The following is a 7663-nucleotide window of genomic DNA, read 5'->3' as shown; positions in this document are numbered from 1 at the left end:
GAGAGAGAGAGAGAGAGAGAGCTCTATGACTTCCATTATTATTTATTATTTCTCTTTTTGATTATTTTTGGTCATTTTCATAATTTTAAAAGGCATAGATTTCATCTTAAGAGTTTACAGAATATTAAATGTAATTAAAAATTAAGAATAACTCATTTGTATTCCGTACTTAGAAAACTAAAAAGTCATCAACCAACATATTCGTATTTGTTGTCAAAATTAATTCTTTACAAATTTAATGTATAGTAGTGGATGTGGAAGGTTATGATAACCCATTGAATGTGGATAAATATAGCATTTATTTAATTGAATTGAATTTATAATGACGGAATACATATACAGGCCCTTGAAATATTTTACTTTTCCCGTATAGGCACCTAAATTAAGAAAGGTACCTATTGAACCCTTTACTCCTTCAAAAATGGTTTCAATTGAGCCCAACTCTATGATGTGGCAGTTTGCGTGTACTCACGTCTGGGAGGTGCGTGAAATGTCATGGAACTAGCTTATGTTGCACCCAACGGATCTTTTATCCTCTTTTTATACCCAATTTCTTTTTAAAAAAAAAACTAATTCCCAATTTCTTCCTCTTTTTATACTCAATTCTTAATATCCACCATTTTTGTCTCCTAAATTCTCCTTCTCCTCTTAAATTTCTTTTCAACTTTTTCTCTTGCTCCGCTTAAACTCTCCTACTCTTATTAATTTTTTCTTCTTACTCGTTTTTAGTAGTAATGTCCAATTCATCTTTTTCACTGTCTTCATCTTCTTCAATTCCAAAAGGAGTATGTTTATGTGGGGTGAAAGCTGAAATTAAGACTTCGTGGACACAACTCAACACTGGTCGGAGATTCTTTTGTGATAAAACTTCAAAGGTATTCATCTTTTGCTGCTTTATTGGACGAAATGCAATTACTTCGATTAGTGGATGTAATTTTTTAGTTTAATTTTTCTTTAAACCTGTAGGCGAGAGGTAGATGCAATTACTTTGATTGGTACGATGATGAAATGCCTCCTCAAGCAAAGAGGGTGATGTGGAGTTTATTGAAAAAAGTCAAATTGTTTGAAGAAGAGAGGAATAGATCAAGAAAATTTAAAGTGATATGCATTGGGGTGATTGTGATTTTGGCTACATGGAATTTCTTCAAGAAATGTTCTTAGATTTTGACAAATATTGGCTAGGTTTCTTATATATGGGACTGTTTTGATTTGGCTAATTCTTAAATATATTAATTGTATTGGGAATGTTTTGCTTTGGCTTTCTTGTTGTAGTGGGATAGTTGTGTATGAAACAATTAAGAAGGAATGAAGATAAGTTGTGAAATGTTACTCTCTTACTATGTTTTGATTTTGCTTTACTGTTGTAATTGGTTTAGTTAGATTACTGTACTCTATTTTTTTTAGAGTTCAAATGATTCATTTAAATGGTTCAAAGCTGTCAAATGTTTAACACAAAAGGAACCACCATTCAATAATTATATAACGCACAAGAGCATAAGTGCAACTGATCGACATTTTAAACACAATAATCTACCATTTAACTGCTCAAAATGAGCTCCAACCATACATCAAGTGTTCATCCAAATCTAAACAGACCACAAAAAATAGTTCAGAATCTTCAAAAACCCCAACAAAATACCAAAGTAGCCATACAACTAATCACCAAACTATACATTGTACTAAAAACACAATTAATTCAACAACTTCATATTCCTCCTAGTGCACTAGAACTTTCAAGTTGGCTTTTTTTTTACTGACTCATACTTTGCAATTGAGAAGTTGTGACAACATTCTTTCCCTTCCACTTCATTCCTCAAGGCTTATAACCAATATTAATATTTGTTTGAGTTGCATCTTTGTAAATATCTAGAGTGACAACTGTTTCACCTCTAGTTCCAGGCTGTATAAAATGAAGTAAAATTAGATTTGTCAAAAGATAATTAAAAATTACATGAATTGAAGTTGTAATTCACACTTACATTTAATGTTTTACTGCCACTCATTTGATCAGTGTAGATACCAAATCCTACTGTCTTAGACCTCTTTTGTCCTACTGATGATGTTGATGCTCCAATGGTCCTTTTTCCCCAAGTTGCTGATCAGATACACTTTTTTTTCCTCTACCTATGTCAGTGCCTCTTTCAGATCCTTTGCCTTTGTCAGCTCCCCTACCTTTGTCAGTGCCTTTACCTCTACCTTTATCTCTACCTCTACCTCTTCCAGCTGGCTGCACTCTTATAACTGCTGAGGTATCAACACACATAGAACTGTTGAAGCTTGGTTGTTGGATGAAACTTTGTGGCATACTAGAGCTTGGTGGTTGGCTGAAGCTTGGTGGCCTGCTAGATCTTGGTGGCTAGCTGAAGCTTAGTGGCTAGCTGAATCTTGGTGGCCTGCTAGATCTTGGTGGTTTGCTAGAACTTGCAGCCTGGCTAGAGCTTCCAGGTTGTCCCATTCCATCCTAACAATAAAGGATATTAAATATATATTATAAATATCAAAATTTAATTATTAAATTAAAAGATATGAGTGCATTACCTGAGCTTTACAAAGAGTTCTGTTATGACCAATTTGATAACATTTGGAGCAAGAAATATTCAGTCCTTTCCTGGATAGCTTTCCATACTTCTTCTTAGGCTCGTTCTTCCCTTTTTTTCTATTCTTTCCTGGTCTGCCAGGCATTGGTCTAGGCTCAGGAGGATCAATCACTACACCACTTGTGTTAGGCCACATTTTCATATTAGGTATTGGCTGAAGAAAGTAGTCATAAGCCTTCAAGAATGTATCTTTCTTATACCACTCTTCCACATAAAATTCAGGCTCTATACCTTTATGCTGATAAGCCAATACAACATGTTGACATGGTATGCCTCTCAATTACCAGCTTCTACAAGTGCAAGTCCTTGCCCTAATATCAACTATATGCCTATAAGGACCATCTAAAATTTCATACCCAATCTGTCCATTGAACCTAAATGTGAAATTTCTAGCCATATCTTTGTTTTCTTCAAGTACTAGCAAATCCATAGGAGAGATGTCTGAAATTCAGGTATCAACAAACTTCCTCATTTCAATATTTCTATCCATTATCTTGTGTCTAATCTCCTCTGACATACTGATTATAAATTTATGTCTACCAGCTAAAATTCATGAATTAAAAGTCTCACACATATTATTCTCAACAATGTCACATTTAGAATACTCCCTAAAATATGCCCTGCACCATGATTTTTTTTCATAATGTAATAAGTCCTCACAAATATCCTTACCAAGTTGACTGAGTTTGTCCATCTCATCCAAAAACTTCACTTCAAAACTGGATTTAGCACACCTCCAAAATTGTTTTCTTTTTTCTTCTCCTCTCCAAATCTGATGCCAATTGGACCAGATATGTCTTGCACACCACCTCATTTCACAATTTGGTAGCAACTCAAGTATAGTAGGTACAAGACCCTACATCAGCATAAATACAAAATCAAAACACAAAATATATGAACATGGACTGTATAGTAAATAAATAAAAGACATCAAAATTAAAGTTTAAAAAGTAGACTAACCTTTTGCATATCTGACATGACAGTCAGTCCATGTCGAGTGCCTAAGTTCAAATCTTGAATCAAGTGGTTAATGAAGAAACTCCAGCTATGTTTTGTCTCTTGATCAACTACTGCCCAGGCTATTGGATACATTTGATTATTTTCATTTCTCCCAACTACAACTAATAATTCACCCTTGCAAGAACCTTTCAAAAAACAACCATCTAACCCAATAATTTTTCTGCATCCTGCTAGCCAGCCTCTCTTTAATGCATCAAAGCACAAATAAAAATAAACAAATAGATTTTTTCCAAGTTGAGACTCTCTATCTATCCTCACCCAACAAGAACTGCTAGGATTAGTATGTTTTATCATGTTTGCATAGTCACACAACCTTGAAAATTCCATTTTCCAATCACCCAAGAATTCTTTAATGATTCTATGCTTTGCCCTGATACAAACAGTTTTTCCCACATACAAACTCAATTTTTTTCTCACCAATTCTTGAATTTTCCACAGTTTTATATAAGGTTGTAAAGTTATTTCATCCTTGAACTTACTTGCAATAAACTTAGATGTGCACAATTTATTTTTTGTAGTAGTAGTGTATATACGTACTGGATAGTAGTGCTTGACAACAAAGTCACCAGAATGCTTATCAATACTAGCAAACAACAACCATTTACATTTCTTGTCCTCACACCTAACTCTAACTTTATGTTTCTCTTTAGACTTAAGCTTCAATCTAACTTTGTATTCAACAGCATACTTAGACACAACCTTTCTAAATTGCTTAGCATTTTCAAATATCATACCAAGCTCAAATATAGCCACAACACAATCAGGATCAAATCTTACCTTTTTACTTTTCCTTCTTGCTGGTAAATCAACACCCCTGACAGCTTCAGGTTCCAGTCCATCAACACTGCTATCACTATCAACTTCTGAGCTATCTATATACTCCTCATCTCCCACTAATCTTCCACTGTATCTAGCAGCCTTATTCCTTCCAATATCTTCAAATCCCCTATCAACACCTGCTGATCCAAGTTTAATTTCTTTATTTTGGACAGGTTTCTTTTGTTTCAAATAGTTTCTCCTTTCATTTCTAAGAGTTCTTAACTCTTTATTAACCTCAAAATCATCATCTTCTGGTATATTAAACTCTTGAGAATCAGCACTACTATCAAGATCTGTTTCAGCCCCTTCTAGATCTGAGAGTTCATCTGCACCAGATTCTATATCTATGTTGTCAGTTTGGGTAGGTTCCTCATGTAACCATTCAACATTAATATCATGAATTGTTGATATGTTCTCACCCACATTACTATTTTCACCAACCACATTACTACTTTGATCACCTACTGTACCATAAAGAAAATCAGATGGGACCCCATCTTCTACCACTTCTACCTCATCCACAACATGGTTCACATACAAATCTAAAAAGTCCCCATCTTCTAGGTCTTCAACAAGACTTACCAAAGTCAAGTCATTTTTTACTTCAATAAAGACTTTCTTTTTAGGGTCTTTAAAGTAGAACCCACCAACACTCATATACCCAAATTCTTTAGTATAATAAAGCAACTCGAATATAGAAAAGTGGTCCTTGTCCATACTTACATATTCCACCTCACTTTCTCCTATGTAGCGTGGACCATATTCTTCATCAGAAATAAACTTGCCACCGTGGTAAGAGTTGTAATAATAATATTAGCCATCAGATTCCTAAAACAAAACCCCAAAAATACCTGACAAGTTATGAATAGTAAAAACCCTAAAAAAACTTAGCTTTTTTCGGATATTTCCAAACTACCATTGCAAACGTAATATACTAACAAAGAACTAATAAATCATCTACAACAACAATACATGACAAAAATATGACAATATTGACATTTGAAACATACCTGAGTGCGTTCAAACACAAAACAACAACAATTCTTGAGATCCAACTCCAGATTCTTTGCAACCAGTAAAGAAATATTGAAATCAGTGTCAAACTTGAACTAATCACTCAAAAAAACTATGTAACTTTTCATTATACAACAAACGAAGCATAAATTAGTAGTATTAGGAGTGAAATCGCGATTTTAGAGTTTCTGATAGATTTGGGGATGGGTATGAGGAATTTGAAGTTATAAGGGGGGAAATGAAGTGAAAATTATATTTATGTATTAATTAAAAGAAAAGGTGAGGTGTAAAATATAATTGGTCAAAATTTACACGTAGGCGGCGACTACATACACGCGCTTAACACATTAAAAAAGAAGGCTTTAAAAGGGTGCCATGTCAGACAATTGGGCTCAATTGAAACCATTTATGAAGGGGTAAAGGGTTCAATAGGTATCTATTTTAGTTGAGGTGTCTATACGGGAAAAGTGAAATAGTTAAGGAGCCTGTATATGTATTTAACCATTTATAATAAATCTCATATTCACTTCAGATATAAATGACTTCACAATTTTATGACATAAAAAATGAAAAGCAAGCATCAACTATTATATATCATTTTGGTACAAATAAATAGAAGCTAACAACACATACTATATTTTTATTCCCCTTTATTTTCCTTTGTCTCTTCATATTTTTTTTTTTAAAAAATTCAGTAAATCTACTGTTTTTTTATTTATTACTAGCATTTAACTTTTCTTTATTTACACATTTACAACATCATAAATTTTTTTGTTTCTCATAAAAATAAATGGTTTAAACTAAATGTAGACATAATGTATTTACCTTTATTTATATACATAAAAAATACTTGTTGCTTTCATAATTGTAAAGGAAAATTCTACTATATAGAAAAGTCACTAAGGAGTCGTTTGGTACAGTATATAAGATAATACTGAATATGTTGTATTAGTAATACTGGAATTAATAGATTAGTAATACTGGGATTAGTGATATTAGGATTATTTTTTATACAGTGTTTGATTGGATGCATTGAAAGTAATATGTATTGTTATATTTTAAAAATAATATTGTTTGTTTACAAAAATACCCTTGACATATTATAACTTTGTGCATTTTTTTTGCAAAAGTTTATTATTCTTTTTTTTAAATAAAAAAAAAGTTAACAATATAACTAATTATTTACTTTAGAATTTTAAGATTTAATCATTCACTTACAAAAATTATTTTTTTATTATCTTTTCTTAATTTGTTCATCATTTGCATGTTGTTCCCACTTTGTGTTGTTTTTAAGTTGGAGGGAGGCACGTATAATATTTGGATGGGACAATAACATCATTATTAAAATAAAATTGTATTCTATAGAGTGTTTAAACTAAGTAGAATTTTTTTTTTATTTATGAATATCCTATTTACAAAATTAAAGTTTGTATGCAATTTATTTTCGGATTTTGATCAATAAATATTTTTCTGAGTTAATGAAGTAGTTTTTTTATAACTAAAATTATTTGAAGGGATATTATTATTTTGATAAATTGAAAAGAAGTAACTCATATTGAATAAATTGAAAAAGATTTAGAAAAAATTAAAGAAATTTGAGGACATTTTTGTAAATAATAATAAAATTTGTAAACGAATTTATTTGAATAAATTTATTAATACAAATATAAAAAATAAAATTAAAAAAAATATAAAATATTTAAAAGAATTTGAGGGATATTCTTGTCTTTACACATACTAATCTCATGGTATTAAAACCCATATATTACTAATACCACCATATGTGATGTATTAGTAATACACCCTATAATACCATGTGGGATGTATAACTAATACATGGTATTAGTAATACATTGGTCCAAAATCCTACCAAACATAGTATTAGTTAATACCACACTTAATACATAAACTATTTTTCCTAATACGGCCTACCAAACGACCCCTAAGCGGACAACCATGCTATAAAAGTTGTACAAAGTGCATTACAAATTATACAATGTACTTAACCTTATCTTATTCCTTCGTCAATTGGCTTTTAACACGTGTAATACGTGACAATATCTATTTTGTTGGCCCATTTGCTTTTGAGTAATATCTCTCTATAGATTTATTGAAACATAATGTCAATGCAAATTTTAAGATGCTCGATTACTATCAGCTTTCTTTTATATCTATTTTTAAGCATTGTTTGTGTGTGTGGGAAGTTCTGTTAT

The sequence above is a fragment of the Capsicum annuum genome, chromosome 12 (genome assembly GCF_002878395.1).
Source record: "Capsicum annuum cultivar UCD-10X-F1 chromosome 12, UCD10Xv1.1, whole genome shotgun sequence".
Classification (NCBI taxonomy): Eukaryota; Viridiplantae; Streptophyta; class Magnoliopsida; order Solanales; family Solanaceae; genus Capsicum; species Capsicum annuum.
This window is presented reverse-complemented; position numbering follows the sequence as displayed.